The sequence below is a fragment of the Tamandua tetradactyla genome, chromosome 6, assembly GCF_023851605.1.
Source record: "Tamandua tetradactyla isolate mTamTet1 chromosome 6, mTamTet1.pri, whole genome shotgun sequence".
Taxonomy (NCBI): Eukaryota; Metazoa; Chordata; class Mammalia; order Pilosa; family Myrmecophagidae; genus Tamandua; species Tamandua tetradactyla.
Genome location: NC_135332.1, coordinates 154492815 through 154510388, shown reverse-complemented (window position 1 = coordinate 154510388; position 17574 = coordinate 154492815).

Here is a 17574-nt window from a genome sequence, read left to right as displayed (position 1 = left end):
AAAGGACTTCTATCAAGGGCCCTGAACTTAGCATAACATACCTGTCTTAAATGAGCATTCAGGTGCCTCCAGAGTGTGGTGATTCTATCTGCTGTGCAGTTTCGTCTGCCCAACTACTCATAATATAAGAGATTCTTTTAAGCCACCAAACAGGCCCCTGATTCTTACACTTGGCTTTTAGTGGTCCTGTATCTTATTATCTTCTGTAGGATAGCAATACCACTTAGCACTAACCAGCTACCTCTGCAGCCTTCATTAACATTGCTCCCACCATATATCTCAAATGCCTGAATTATCACAGGAAAGGGCATTCCCCTGCACTGTTATGTTTTTTCTAGGATATCACTGTTGAAATATTTAGCAGTTTGGTCACAGACATGCAGCAGGAACAATCTGTTCAGCATGACACCCTCTTTGCCTACTTCTGGTTACCAAGTTGTGCCAAACCCTCAGTTTACCATAATTTCTTGGATCCTCTCATAACCACTTGTTATTTTAGGCCCATTGAGAAAGAAAAACCAAGATGAGAGTAGATGTGCAGCAGATTTACTGGGGGAGGGAAAAGGGGAAGAGGAGGGCGCCTTCATATCATGACACATGCAGAAAGAGGTAAGGAAGTTAGAAGGATTGGGTAGCAGGAGACACATTTTACAACACAGTTCTAAGAAAGATTGATCAAGGCCAATGGGTAGTTCTTGATCAATGGCAAATGTAGGAGTCATCTCAGACCTTGCAAATGAGCTTACTTTAGAACTTTGGCCTTGTAGTCATTGGCTAAAAGCTGCCCACTAAAAGTGTCCTCAGCACAAAGGCAGTGGTGGATCCACTGGACAGATGATAAGCACAGTCAGTTATGCTCCCTGCAGCTGGAGATCTGAAGAGTGACTTTCCAAAGTGATGACTGCCACATCTGTTATTCTACTCTTCTACAGCCTATAAAAAATTTAAGATTCTTGTTGAAAAATAGATAACAAGTCTGCTTAATCAAATCCTTATTTTACAGGACTCTAGGTCATTAGACTCCTAAAACACAACCTGACATCCCTCCTTAATCATCAAAATGTCTTTGGTTTATGGCTGTAATTTTTCTCTCCTCTAAACACATTTTATCATGGTTATGTTTTGAATTATGGAATTTAACCACAGTCTAAAGGTAAGGTAAGTGGACATTTATTGTCCATGTTAGGACTCAGGATGTCATAAAAAACAAAGTGCTTTCCAAAAAAAAAAAAAGGAATTTGTTTATTGGTTTTATAGAAGCCTACAAAATCCTCTGAGGGTTTCTTCATGTTGAAACCTGAGATAGTGTTGGCTCTTGAGCATTAATATATTACTGTAAAACTGAAACAAATGAAATTTGTATTTGAATTTTGAATGGATTTGTTGCTAAACTTTCTTATATTCTCTATTCTTTTCAGTCTTGGGAGCAGCTTCCAACATATTTAAATGTCATATGAAGCACTATTTATAACAGCTGTTGTTTTTCCTATTAATGCTTTTTAAATTAGCTTCCATTTCTAGATTGACAACCTTTATTACCGCTCAGTTTGTTGGGGAATTGCATATAAAAGGAACTCTAGTGAATAATTAGCATACTATAAAATCTCTGGGAAGAAGTTATATTTTTGATAAACGTCCCTCAGTACAGGTAATATATGCTTAGTACTTATTTTCTGCTTAACTTAAAATTGACTCCATATCATGAGATGCACAGATTGTAAAAGGTTTTGTTTTGTCAGATATTTCCTTTCAAACATAATAGTCCTTTGTGACGCTAAATGCTCACTTGCTCATAATTAGAAGTCTACTGTATATATAAGATCCACTGATCAGAAATGCAAAGAGAAACTCGGTCTTTCTTATGTTTGACTTTTGGAGCTAAACACATGCAGAAGACACAGTTGGTACCCCGCCAGAACCCTTTTATTAATCACCCAGAAGCTCAACTGTCTGTTAACAGCTCACAGATATTCCCTTATTTAGAGAATTACACTCAACCAATCAATGGGTGCAAACTCACCTAGAGAATTATACCCTGCCTCCTGATGCTCTGCGCTGCCCCCATGGGCAATCTACAGACAATGACTGACACAGGGATAAAAAAGTCCAGCCCCTTTCCTCAAGGCAGGACAAAATCGGTGATACAATCTATGCTCTAGCACTCCCTCAGTAAGTCACTTGCTTCAGAATCTCCTTCTCAGGCTCAACCTAACTCAGTACATATTACAATTTTAATAATTCCAAGAGTTTTATATATGGGACATACTTTTTTAAAAAAATGATGAATTTACTAGTAATAATATCCTAGAGAAAAAATCAGATTGTAGAGAAATGACTTGAAAGACATGCAAACTTCTGCATGGGTAATTTACCTTTATGTCATAGCCATAAGGCAACTGACCTTCAAATATGGCAAAACAAAAATAAATCAAATCTAAACATCTTTCCCTTTTCCCCTGAGGCAAGTTAGATAGAGAAGGAGGGAAGGGAAGGTGACCCTGATACCCATAACAAAAAGTTCCTTTTGGCTCCCACACACCTACCCAGCCCCCCTTTCGGTACCTGAAAAGAACCAATGAAAAGCACAGCTCATCAGTTCCTTATTAGCACAGCCAGAGGGGGAAAGTCCCCTCCAAGTCCTTTTAATGCAAGAATCCTGGCCTCAGACTACTTCACCCTCTTAGGAGAAGCCTTCTTTGGAGAATGCCAGCACTCACCTTCGAGCATGGAACTTTGCTGCGCATTCAAGTTTTGAATGATACACAATGGCTAGTCTTTGGATTCTTTGGCTGTCCACATTAACTAGTCCTGGACTTCATTCCTGTGGCAATTACCTTCACAGCATCAGCCCCTAGCCAGGGTCTAGACTTCTCTGAGAATTCCCGAGCTCTCCTAGAGCCTGGAACTCCCAGGGCTGTCCCGCATCCAGCTGAGAATTCCCAGAGCTCTCTGGCACCTGGAGGAGAACTCCTGGTGTTCTCCTGCATTGAGTTTATTAAACAATTTGGCTGTACACACTAACTAGTCCTTGAATTCTTTCCTGAGACTGAGTCAAGAGCCCTCACAGTGCCAGCCCTTGGTTGAGGTCTCTATTTCTCAGAGAACTCCTGGGGCTGTCGGGTTTCACCTCTCTCTATGAAAGAAAGATTTGAACAAAGACCCACACAACCTGAGATGGAAGTCATCTCATCTCCCAGTGCTAAACAAACAATTTTCTGTAGAGATAAGCGCATGGGGATGAGGGGAAGAGGTGAGCTATATAGAAAACCCAATGGTTTAAACAAAGACAGTACTGAAGAATGAAAGTAAACTCCTCTTAGAAAATAAAGCTGCTGCAAGAGCAAGAGATAACTGTATAAAACCTCTAACTTACCAAGAAGTTACAAGGCTCATGAAACAAGTAAATCACGAAGAGTATTCCAAGTTCAGCAAAGATTATTTCAAGATGAAAAACATTACTGCTAATTTCAAAACTTAATAAATACCTCCTCAGTCCAATCATGAGAAAATATTAGAAAAAAAAATTGTGGGACATTCTACAAAATATTCTTCAAAACTGTCAAGGGCATGAATGAAAAGTAAAGACTAAGAAACTGTCACAGAATTGAGGCGCCTAAGGAGACATGAGAGCTAAATGTATTGTGGTAGCCTGGATTGAGTCATGGTATTTATATAAGAACTCTAAATTTTACTTTTTTTTTTTTTCACATGAGCAGGCACCAGGAATCGAACCCAGGTCTCCAGCATGGCAGGCAAGAACTCTACCTGCTGAGCCACTGTGGCTTATTTTGATTCATATTTTACATAGTTTGTGCACTTTCTTGTGGAAAACTTTCTTGTGGAAAAAAATCTGAAAATTCACAAACTCTGCAAATTATGAATCAAAATCAGAACTCAAGAATAGGAAAGGCAATATTAAAGATATAATAGTAAGCAATAAAAAAGGTAAAATTTAGAGTTTTAGTCCAACTAAATGTTATTTATATGGTTGAATTTAGAGAGCAAATGCTTAATTATTTTGGTTTTATTGATACTTCTATCTATAAAAGTCTACTTGGTTACTTTGTATTAAGTGCATGATTTTTAGTGCTTTGGATTATAACTTGCTGTTAAAACATCTTTTATTTGTTGTAGGAAGTATCAAAGGAATTTAGTGGTTGATTTTTAAAATGAGGAAAATATGAATTATTCAATAGCTGCTATTGGAACAACTAGTCATTCATTTGGAAAATATAAAATAAAATTAAATCCCTTCGTCATAATCTATGGAAAGTAAATTACAGCTAGATACAATTATTTTTTGTATGCTGTATGAGGGGGGTTACTTTAATTCTTTTTCCATGTAAATATTCCTTTGTTGCAGCACCATTTGCTGATTTTTTTTGTTTGGTTTAGTTTTTTGTTTGTTTGCTTTTGTTTGTTTGTTGGGGAAGTTCATGGGCTGGAAATCAAACCCAGGTCTCCCGCATGGCAGGAGAGAATTCTAGCACTGAACTACCCTCGCACCCCACTAGATACAAATTTCTTAGTTTTAAAAAATGAATTAAGAAGCTGGTTATCATACAATTTAATATTTATATACTCTTTTTTTTTCTTTTTTACATGGGCAGGCACCGGGAATCGAACCAGGGTCGTAGGGCTTGGCAGGCAAGCATTCTTACCTGCTGAGCCACCGTGGCCCACCCTTTATATACTCTTAAAGGTAAAGGAAGTTTTGCCAAGAACATAGCAAAGAAAAAGGAAGAATACTGATTCTTATTCTGAAGAGTAATTGGAATTTTACCTATTCCAAAACCTATAGCTGAAAAACTGGAAAGAGGTTTTAGTAGAATTCATAAGCCTAGAGGAATAAAAGTTTCTCTTCAGAAATCACGAAGGAAGAGGACCCATGGGACAAAAAGGAATATACCCAGGAGAATGGGAAAATCACAACTGTACAAGCCTGATATCATCTCAATACATAATTGGACAAAGGTGATTTGAGATTACTAATATCCCAAGACTGGCTGCCTACCAGAAGTAAATGTAAATTCTCTCTGGAAGGAAAAAAGTATTCAGAGACTCAAATAATCTTTACAAGATCTTATAAGCAATCTATTAGCACTTGATCAAAACATCAGACATACAAGAACTGACTAAAACCCTAGAAAAAAAAAATAAGACAATTGAACCATGTCTAAAGAAGATCCAAGCACTGAAGTATTCAGAAGTAAACTTTAAACTTTATGATTAAAAGAATCAAGAAATTACATGACAAAGCAGAGAATGTTGGCAGAAATTTGAAATCATAGAGAAACAGATACAAACTCTAGAACATAAAAATGTAATAACTAAAATTTAAAACCAAAATGCATGTGTTTAACAGTATTTTAGACACTTCTACAAAGTGATTAAAATATTCATAATTAAGCATTAAAAGACAAAGTTTGGAAGATTGGAAAAAGCATATTGAGACATGGGATATAACAAAATACCTAAGTTCCTATCCTGTCTTAGATATCCAGATGGAAGCAAAGGGCATAGATTCAGAAAGCAATAGGAACCCCTTCAAAAAAAAATGGGGAGAGAGAAAAAGAAAACCACCTCAATGCACATCACAATAAACTGCTAACATTTAAAATGAAAAGAATCCTTAAAAGTAGCCCATGAAAAAGTACAGATGACCTTCAAAGATTCAGAATATCATTGACAGGTAACTTCTCAAAAGGAAACCATAGGAAAATGGGATGATGGCATAACTCCACATGCAGTGAAAATATCCACAACAAGGACTTTTTCAATCAAAAACAGAGAAAAAGCAGTTCGCTAGCAGACCCACACTATAGGAAATGCTAAAAAGTGCTTTGGTACAAAAAGGAGACATCCCAGAGAGAAGCTCAGAGATACGAGAAATGAAGAGCAATGAAGGGCAAATGTAAGTTAACTAAATAAATGTGAACTGCATAAAAAATAACGATAATGTCCTGTGGTGTTTAAATGCTGGAATGAGCATAAACAACAGCACCTGCATGGTGAAGAGTATAAAGGACATTGAAATTTTCTATGGCCTTTGTATTGTCCAGGGTATTATGAGTACTACTTTATATATACCTTCACCAAGTCAAGGATGCGTGGTTATAATAGATAGTGGTTATAATCAAAAATATAAAATAGAGAAGGGAAAGTAAAGCAATAAAAATGTTTATTCAATTGAAGAGATGCCAAGAAATGGCAGAAAAGAGAACACAGAAAAGGTGATACAAACTTAAAGCAAATGGTATGATTGTAGATTTAAACTCAAATATATCAGTTATTGAAATAAATGCAAACAAACCAATCACTCCAATTAAAATAGAATAATTACAGAGTGGAAAAAAAGAAACAATTCTTCCCAACTATAGACTACTTACAAAAGATACATTAAATAACTTGAAAAGTCTAAAATGGTTGGAGGGAAAAATATATACTAAATAAGCACCAAAAGAAAACTGGTGTAGCTATACCTAGTATCATAGTTGATTATATGGCGAGAAGCACTACCAGAGATAAAGTGAGCTCTGTCTTTAAAACAAAAAGTTTAATCCACCAGGAAAATACAGAAATTCTAAATTTGAATGCACCTACAAACTGACTCAAAATAAATAAACTATTGATGAACTAAAGAAAACATCTCCACTATCATAATGAAAGAATTTATACATTTCTTCAGTAACATATAGAACAAGTAGTCTGAATACAAGTAGTAATAAAACTACTTCTAATTACTTGGTTAACAAACTAATTGACACATACTGATAGAATACTAAGCACAGCATTTGCATAATACACATTCTTTTCGAGTGCATGTTGAAAATTTACCAGGCTGCATCACACAATGGGCCATAGGGCAAGTCTCAGTAAATTTGAAAGAATTGAAATCATACAGAATATGTTCTCTGACATCAAAGGAATTAAGCTATCAGTGAATAATAAAATAATTCAAAAATCTCCGTATGTTTAAAAATTTAAAAATAGACTTGTAAATAAGCCACAGAAAACCTTTCAATGAAAATTAGAAAATATTTTTAACTGAATGATAATGAAAATACTATTTAAATAAACTAGTAGAATGCAGTCAAAATCTTGCTCAGAGTGAAATTTATAGCCCTAAATATACATATTAGAATAGAAAAAAGACTGCAACTCAATTCTCTAAATATCCAGGTCAAAGAAATTAACGAAAAATAAACCTAATAATGTTGAGAAAAATAAATAATAAACATAGTAGAAAGAGATGAAATAAACAAAAAACAAATAATAAATTGGACCAACAAAGCCAAAATTGGTTCTTTTGAAAAGACTAATAAATTTCAAAAACACTTGGCAAGGCTGCTCAAGAACAGAAATTTAGTCTGAAGCATCACTATACATCCCAGGTATATGAAAATGCTAATAGAAAGATGTGATTATCCTAACACCATAGGAATGTATAGATAAATGAAGATATAGATGAAATATGTACATTCAGAGAAAAATAAAATTTACCAAACTCATACAAGAGAAACTAGGATATCTAACTGGTCGCATTACTAGAGGTATGGGGAATTGAGACACGGAAGGGACTGTAGCCAATAAAGGGTATATTTGCAAGCTAGTTTTCATTGCAGGTAAGTGGATCAGTACAAAATATCAACCTCAGAGTTATCCACTCACTCAAAAGGTGAAGGAGCTGGAGTAGTAATACATCAATTCTTGTCAGTCATTGATTGAGATTTGCTGGTGGAGGGTCATTTGTCTCCCTGCACTTTCAGTTCTCAGGTGCGGGAGGTGGGCCCCAGTTGCCAGAGAAAACCCTCAGACAGGTGGAATGTGGTTTCGTGCATAACAAGTCCTGAGAAGATAGAGGTACAGCAAGGACGTGTCAGCCACACTGCTGCTATGCATACCAACACTGGCAAATCTCACTAATATGTTTAGCAAAAAATTTAAAAGCCAGTAGCAAGAAAGTTCATACTACATATTTCCCTTTATGTAAAGTTCAAAACCAGGTGAAAAAAAAAAGTGTTCAAAGTCAGGAGAATGATTGCATTTGGGAAAGGAGAGCGCAGAGGTTGGGGGAAGGCACAGGAGAGAGTCGGCTTGCTGTTCCTGAGTTGGGCAGTCATTCTGCAGATGTGCTCACATTGTGATAATCATTGAGCTACACACATGATTTGTACACATTTCTGTATGTTATTTCTGATTTCAAAGTTTGTGAGTGTGGTTTTAATGGAGGGAGAAAGAGCATCAGTATTTGAATACAGGCTCCTATAAGTGACAGTTACAGTTCAGGTAGACATTTGTATGTGGAAATAATGTCTTTGGAAAAGGAGCCTCCCAAACAGTGCCTCTGGTTAAGGGTCATTTATCTCCCATGTTCATTAGAGAAAGAGTAGGGGAAGAAATATGACATTCTGTCCCTGTCAGGACCAACAACTCAAAACACATTTCCTACTCCATGGTTGTGGTGATTCCTCCACTATAAGCAAGAATGAGGAAACAAGAGGCCCCCGTTTCTACATACGGTCAATACTACTCTGTAGGTGTTTGTCCTCTACCCACTTCACTGAAGTTTTATCCATGTCCAAATAATGTTTTGCCCTACAGCATTTATGGAGGGCCGGGGTTGCACTGGGCTGGAGGTAGCAGCCTCCTCAGGCTCCTCCCAACTGTGAAACTAACTTGAGAACAGATATGAACAGGGACCCTTAAAGCTCAGGTTGTTGGACTCAACCAGGATGGGACAGGGGTTCAGAAAAGCCTTAATAAAGTGACACCCCTCATTGGCAAAATCTCTTGAGGGATGGGAGAAAGATTATGGAACTATTAAACCTTACCATCAGGGAATCCCCTGATACTACATCAAACTTTAGGGACACCCAAATCAATAGGCCATGCCCTCAAGCCTGAGTCTTACTCGTGTGAAGCTTATGTAGGTAGCAGAGAAGCTTAGACTACCTATAGGCATGCCTAAGAATTACTTCTGGAGGACCTCTTTTATTGCTCAGATGTGGTCTCACTCTCTGTAAGCCTAACTCTGCAAGTGAAATCATTGCCCTCCCTGCTACGTGGGACATGACATCCAGGGGTGAAAGTCTCCCTGGCGAATTGGGAGATGACTCCCAGGGATGAATCCAGCCCTGGAACTGTGGGATCAACAATCCTATCCTGACCAAAAGGAGGAAAAGGAGTTTAACTAATAAAGTAGTAGTGGCAGAGAGTTCATATAGAGTCAAGAGGTTACTCTGGAGGTTGCTCTTATGCCAGCTTCAGTTAGACCTTGCACTAGAGTAACATTCCAGAAACCTACAACCTCCAGATGGGTCCCTGGACCAGGTAAGTCCTGATACCTAGAGGTCCCAGCCTCTCCAGAACATCAGATAGTTCCATCTTCCTACCCCATATTAGTGAAAGACCCTTCAAACATGAAAAAGTTAGAATGGCCATAGCCCAAACACCCCTAAAGAAAGGGATGGAAAGATCAAAAGTGATAGTGGAGTTATATAGTGAAGATAGGACTTGAAAAATGAATATGAATGCTGAATCATTAAATTGATATCTCTTTTAGTCTCCAGTATCTTAGAGCAGCTAGAAGTAAAAACCTAAAATTATGGAATTGTAACCCATATCAAACTCTGAAATACATTCTACAATTAATTGTGGTGTCATGCTTTGAAATTTATTGCTTTTTCATATATATGTTATTTTTCACAAAAAAAAGAAAGAAAAAAAGTCAATTGTAATAATAAAAATATTTTAGCCTTCTAGCCTCCTATATTCTGGAGCAGCTAGAAGGAAAATTCTGAGAGGATCGTATGATCCTCATGAGAGCCCATGAGAAACTCTGAGGTGTGTCCTGTAACTGCTTGTTGAAGAGTGCTTTGAAAACTATTACTTTTTTATTTCGTTGCTTTGTATATATGTCATTCTATAGAATAAAAAAGTTTAAAATATGTAAAGAGACATCCCTCTAAGCTGAGTCAGGGGATAGGCAATTCATGAAATACTCTGTTTTTCCAGAGTATTAAAGCCCTTATCTGGGTCACACTTTATTTGTGTAGGCAAAGTCTAAGTTCCTTGCCAATGATAAGATTTTTCTTGTTTCTAATTTTCCCTTTCTATTTCCTGAAATATTTCTATTTTGCCCAAAAGACAAATACAGGTCTCAGGACCTCAGAGTTTGAGGTCCTGGGGCCATAGCTCTAAGATTGGCTCAGTCAGCCCATACAAAAAGTTCTGTGACAGTTCTGTCTTGGATTCTTTTCCTTTCTGTCCAGCAGAGAAAATATTCAAGCCCCCCACTATCTCCACCAATGTTCAGATAAAGATAGAAGCATATATACAGAGTCAGTGTGGAGTGAGACGTTCAGATATTTGGGGAATTCTGGATTGGGACACAGCATAGTAATATAGAGGAAGAGGAGGAAATTCAGCAGGAATTTGAAGCAGTCATAGGAATTAGTTGTTCTTAATTCTCAATGGCCCTCTGGCTTAACCTCCTTACTAATGCCAAAATGAAATATAAATACCTACCTCTGCTTCCTGAAATCAATCTTATGTCACTAATTTCTTGACTTTGCCTTCCTTTCTTATCCTAAAAGAAGACAGGTTGACATGAAACAAACTCCCTATACAGTTGTCCTTACTCAAGTACCAATTAAGAGCATTTCAAATGTAAGAATTATGAGGGCAAGAACTTCGTCTGTTTGTTCATTGCTGTATCCCCACTATCCCTACTGCCTAACAGTGGCTGGGACATGGTAGATATAAATATTTGTTTTAAAGTAATTTAGTCTACTGATTTGTAAATAATTTTAAATAAGAACCTTTTAGCAATCTCCATTCCCTCTGAGTCAAATACAGAAAGACTCCCCCAAAATAAAGGGCACATTATAAGTACCAAAAGAGCCTTTGATAATGTTCTAGTTGCATGAGCTTTTTTTTCAGATGAGGGGCCCAGAGAAGACATAGTAAAGCCCAGTTTATCTATTGCCCAGACAAATGGTTTTTCCATACTGACTCCAGATTAATGTTTTTGCATTGTGGCCTCCTGTGCTTTTCCTCTCTAAATCATCTGGCCTATTACCTAACAAATAAATAATGTCATTTATTACTTTTAATAATTTCTGAATTTCAATCATAATTCATGTGTCTTGGCTTTTTTTCTAATTTATAGTTGAAATATTTATGTAAACTTTCCTTTGCCGCAAATACTGTGTAAGAGCAATTTTATGGTTAAGACAGTTATGATTTTTACCCTGAAACGCAAATCTTATCCCAGGTTGTTAATATTGATGATGGAAAATATAACTCAATTCCATCTCCCATGTGTTCAATGTTCTGAGTTGACCTAGAAAAGTTAGGAATTATTAAGCTCCCAAAGAAACTCCAGAAGAGAAACTCACACCAAGATAATTCATCCTCCAAAAGCAAACATCATTCTATTATGCTCTTAAAAGACTTCCTTTTGAAAACAATTGCAGTAAGAAAAAGCACCCAAAGCTCATTAGTAATTCTCTAACTTCTGAATGCATAGTTCATTCCAACGTAAAATATATTATTACGGGAGAGCACTTTTAAAATGAAAAGATTCTCTAAGAGAAGAAATGTTTCTTAGCAGCACACTGTTCATTTAGAATTCCCAAAGTGCCATACATAACTTCTGACATCTTGCATACAATTTCTAAAATTTTTCAGAACCATAAAATGAAAAACTGATGAGTAAATGTTAAACTCTTGACATACTGTTCTCTTCACTCTCTGTTCTATCTCAACTTGATCTTAATACCACTTATTGAAATGAACCACAAAGATAAGGCATAAGATAATTTCTAATTTTCCATATTATTTTGATTCTTAATAATTAATTAGGTTGAAACAAAAGAGTATCAAATGCATGTTGTTTCTCCATTAAAAGAGGGGGGAACTGAGTTGCCCCATCGTCAGAGGTCAGATCCTGGGGTTCTTGGGAGTCATTACACAATTCTCATTTTAGAAATAAGGAAATTGAGTCTGATGTTCAGAGACTTGAAAAAACCCTCCTCCCAAAGATGGCAAAAATCCTTGAAGGAGCATTTTAATAATCAAAACAACAACTAACTATCCCAACCCTTGTTTTCTTTCTCATACATAGTTTTCCAACTTCAGCTTTTTTTATTTCCTTGCATCTTCTTTAACAAATTGCATCTATCTCCACTGATTAAAGGTCTGGGCAAAGAAGCCAGGAAGTGCTTAGTCTTGTTTCATCAAATGATGATAGTCAGACACATTTTCTAACAATCTACATTCAACACAGAAATGTACTGTTTGCTTTTAAAATTAACAGTTCTGACAGACAAAGAGGTGCTGGCTATTCTGGTGCTGATATTCTAAAATGTGTTGGAAAGAGAAGCAACACACATAAGCTACTTTTTTATTTTTCCTAACAGTCTGCAAAAACTGCTATGGAGAGGAGAGTAAAGAGTTCGTGCACTAAAGAAGGCCAATGTGCTATTTCTCTCATGTGATGTAGAAGCAGAAAATAATGATTTTAAAATATGGCCTCTCATAGTCACTGTTCCTTCTGCCTGAGTTGCAACTAACAATTTCTTACTGTGGCTCAGGCAAGCTGGCACTCTCACCATCTTCAGACATTTGACTGTCATTTATTCTTTGGCCAAAGAGTTTATGGCACAGGAACCCAATAACACTGAAAAGCAATCAGCCCTCCTTCCAGCACCTCATTTTTCACATTTGTACCACACACGATCAGTATTTATGTTATACCAATATGATGGAGAAATACAATCATAAATAAAACAGTTTTTCTGCCCTTGAGAGCTCAGGCTATCTGGTAGATGGAAATGCAAATAGAGAAATGCAATATGAAAAGAAAACTCCTGTACCAAAGGAGGTAAAAAATTCTATGATAGCAAGAAGATGGAAAAAAAATAATTCTTCCTGAGAGAGTTGGGGAAATTTTTCTCTGGGTTTTGAGGTTGACAATGAGAAGGATTTTGCCAGATGAGGAAAGATAGAAATATTTTTCAGCATAAGGCACTTCTGAAATATTCAGTTTGGCTTATGCTTGGAGAGGATGAGTATATGGACAGGGAAGAAAATGAGGCAGAAAAATAGATCATGGCTAAGTTGGCAAAAATTTTACATATCCTATTCAGTTCAGGGGCAGAATTTTAGTTTCAAGTCAATTAAGGGCCTTTCAGCTGGGGGAAGAAAAAGCATTCAAATGACACATCTCATATAATAAGAAATCTGGAGATAGGCTCTTTTCAAGATTATTTCATGACTCAATAATACCATCAAAGACCCAAGTTCTTTTCTTCTTTCGACTTGGCCACCCTCAACATATTAGCAGCGACTTGAAACTAATCCCTTCACAGTTGTAAGATAGCTGCAGAAGCTCTAGTTATCACATTTTCACCCAACAATGCTCACTGGCAAGAAGAGAGAATGTTTCTTCTTTACATCCCTTCACAAAGAATCAAGAAGAAATTTCCAGAACCCCTCAACAAATATTCCTCCAGATCGTACGGTCAAGAATTGTCTCCTATGATTATTGTTCCCACGACATTTAATGCCAAGGGGAATGAAATTAATATGATTTCACTTAAACTAAAGATTTATTCCATTTGCCTCGAACACTAAACTACAACTACATTTTGCTAGATATCCAGGAAGGGAAAAAAGATCATCAAGGATTCCATGATAGTTTTGTCACAAGACCTTGGAATAAGAGAGGAGAGAGATGAGTAATGGCAAGCCTGGATCTCTTATAGGAATAGGGTAGGCGTCTTATGGGAAGCAGTTCATTTTGCTGAAAAGTCAAAGAGATGAAAGTTAATTTTCCTAATATTATTTCACCAATTTATAAATGAACCAATGATACTTTTGTCTAAAATCTGATTTAGCAAATTTATCATGTTTCACATTTATTAAGACAATTTAGCCCTCTTTGAGATTTTATTGTACTTTTAGGAGTATTTTTGTGTGGTTCTATCTTTTACCTTTCAGAAATGCTGGGCCAAATTTCACTTGGCATTAATTTTCTACTTCTAGTAAATATAAAATATGATATATTTATCCACAATACACGTGAGAATATTTCTCCATAATATTTTGTTTCTTTTTCAGCTTTTTCCACTCTAAAGAGTTTCTAATTTTTTATAGCTTTATTAAAGTGTAATTGGCATACAACAAACCACACATATTTAAAGTGCACAATTTCATACTTTCATAATGTTTAACAAAATAATGTTAACTTTAAAAACTGCGTAACACTTTCCTACCTTATCTACTGTCTATTACCTGGTTCAAAGTTCTCAAACCATTATCAATGGAAAACTAGGCTAATCTCTTAGTCAAACCTTCACTTGGGTAGTGAGTGATTCATTTTCCAAGTCTCCTTCTTTAGTTCCTCACTGCCTTTTTTCTTGCCATCACCATTATCTTCCAGAAAGAGTCTGCAAAGCCTAGAAAACAAGGAAGCAGACGATGGAGATGGGAGAGACTTGAGAGTGGTACAAAATAGGCCCCAGAGTAAAGCATGGTGCAGTGAAATCTTAAGCTTTGCAATTTTTCATAGACTCTATCAGGGAAATCCCCCAGAGAGCCAAGAAGAGAATGTGTGGCATTAAATCATCGTGCTTATATACACAGATGGTTAAAAGGTAGCACACTCACCCTGACTGTTAACAAATACTGAGTCTGAGAAATATCACTTTTGTCAGAGGATGAGAAATAAAAGAAAATCCACTGGACTTCCGGAGAAGATGGCGGCTTAGTAAGACGCGCGGATCTTAGTTTCTTCTCCAGGACAGCTACTAGGGGAGTAGAAACGATACAGAACAGCGCCCAAAGCCACAACAGAGATAAAAAAGACAGCGTACCCCATCCTGGAATGGCTGGCTGGCTGAGAGAAGCCGCTCGGGTGAGATCGCCGAGGCGCGCGGGCCTTACCGGGCGGGGTGGCAAGCGGCCGGAGTTACTCCCTTCCCCCTTCCCGGGCCGGCTGGGAGAATTGGAGAGGCGGTCCCCTGAAACCAAGGCGACTGGCGCCCACACCACGTGCAGCCCCCGGACCAACTGAGAGAATTGGATCAGAAATCCCCAGCCCGCGGAGAACGGTGACAGGTGGGGGAGGCCCCTTCCAAACCCGTGACTCCCCGGGAACGTGCACTCTCCCGGGCGGGCCGCTGCCGCTGGCGCCCTCCCGCCACACTTGTCACTCGGGCGACTAGGAAATTCGGACGGGCGCTTTCCCGGGCTGCGGCGGCCAGCAACCCTCCCCACATTCGGACCCCGGGCCGGCTCAAACCCTTCCAAGCCGCTTCAGCTAGCGAACCTCCCGGACGGCGAGACTTTTCCAAAGTTAAAGGTCCCACGGCACCTTTTACTGGTGGGACCCGCAGACAAACGTGTGCCACGAGCGCCACCTACTGGGCAGGATAAGAAAAACAGAACCCAGAGATTTCACAGAAAAATCTTCCAAACTTTTGGATCCAATAAACAGGGAAATCTGTCTAAATGCGCAGACGCCAACAGAAGATAAAGGATCACGCTCAAATAATTGAAAATATGGCCCAGTCAAAGGAACAAACAAATAGTTCAAATGAGATACAGGAGCTGAAACAACTAATGCTGAATATACGAACAGAAATGGAAAACCTCTTCAAAAACGAAATCGATAAATTGAGGGAGGACATGAAGAAGACATGGGCTGAACATAAAGAAGAAATAGAAAAACTGAAAAAACAAATCACAGAACTTATGGAAGTGAAGGACAAAGTAGAAAAGATAGAAAAAACAATGGATACCTACAATGATAGATTCAAAGAAACAGAAGATAGAATTAGTGATTTGGAGGATGGAACATCTGAATTCCAAAAACAAACAGACTACTATCGGGAAAAGAATGGAAAAATTTGAACAGGGTATCAGGGAACTCAAGGACAATATGAACCGCACAAATATACGTGTTGTGGGTGTCCCAGAAGGAGAAGAGAAGGGAAAAGGAAGAGAAAAACTAATGGAAGAAATTTTCACTGAAAATTTCCCAACTCTTATGAAAGACCTAAAATTACAGATCCAAGAAGTGCAGCGCACCCCAAAGAGATTAGACCCAAATAGGCGTTCTCCAAGACACTTACTAGTTAGAATGTCAGAGGTCAAAGAGAAAGAGAGGATCTTGAAAGAAGCAAGAGAAAAACAATCCATCACATACAAGGGAAACCCAATAAGACTATGTGTAGATTTCTCAGCAGAAACCATGGAGGCTAGAAGACAGTGGGATGATATATTTAAATTACTAAAAGAGAAAAACTGCCAACCAAGACTCCTATATCCAGCAAAATTGTCCTTCAAAAATGAGGGAGAAATTAAAACATTCTCAGACAAAAAGTCACTGAGAGAATTTGTGACCAAGAGACCAGCTCTGCAAGAAATACTAAAGGGAGCACTAGAGTCAGAAATGAAAAGACAGAAGAGAGAGGTATGGAGAAGAGTGTAGAAAGAAGGAAAGTCAGATATGATATATATAATACAAAAGGCAAAATGGTAGAGGAAAATATTATCCAAACAATAATAACACTAAATGTTAATGGACTGAATTCCTCAATCAAAAGACATAGACTGGCAGAATGGATTAAAAAACAGAATCCTTCTATATGCTGTCTACAGGAAACACATCTTAGACCCAAAGATAAACATAGGTTGAAAGTGAAAGGTTGGGAAAAGATATTTCATGCAAATAACAACCAGAAAATAGCAGGAGTGCCTATACTAATATCCAACAAGTTAGACTTCAAATGTAAAACAGTTAAAAGAGACAAAGAAGGACACTATATACTAATAAAAGGGACAATTAAACAAGAAGACATAACAATCATAAATATTTACGCACCGAACCAGAATGCCCCAAAATACGTGAGGAATACACTGCAAACACTGAAAAAGGAAATAGACACAAATACCATAATAGTTGGAGACTTCAATTCCCCATTCTCATCAATGGAGAGAACATCTAGACAGAGGATCAATAAAGAAATAGAGAATCTGAATACTACTATAAATGAGCTAGACTTAACAGACATTTATAGGACATTACATCCCACAACAGCAGGATACACCTTTTTCTCAAGTGCTCATGGATCATTCTCAAAGATAGACCATATGCTGGGTCACAAAGCAAGTCTTAACAAATTTAAAAAGATTGAAATCATACACAACACTTTCTCGGATCATAAAGGAATGAAGTTGGAAATCAATAATAGGCAGAGTGCCAGAAAATTCACAAATACGTGGAGGCTCAACAACACACTCTTAAACAATGAGTGGGTCAAAGAAGAAATTGCAAGAGAAATTAGTAAATACCTCGAGGCAAATGAAAATGAAAACACAACATATCAAAACTTATGGGATGCAGCAAAGGCAGTGCTAAGAGGGAAATTTATTGCCCTAAATGCCTATATCAGAAAAGAAGAAAAGGCAAAAATGCAGGAATTAACTGTCCACTTCAAAGAACTGGAGAAAGAACAGCAAACTAATCCCAAAGCAAGCAAAAGGAAAGAAATAACAAAGATC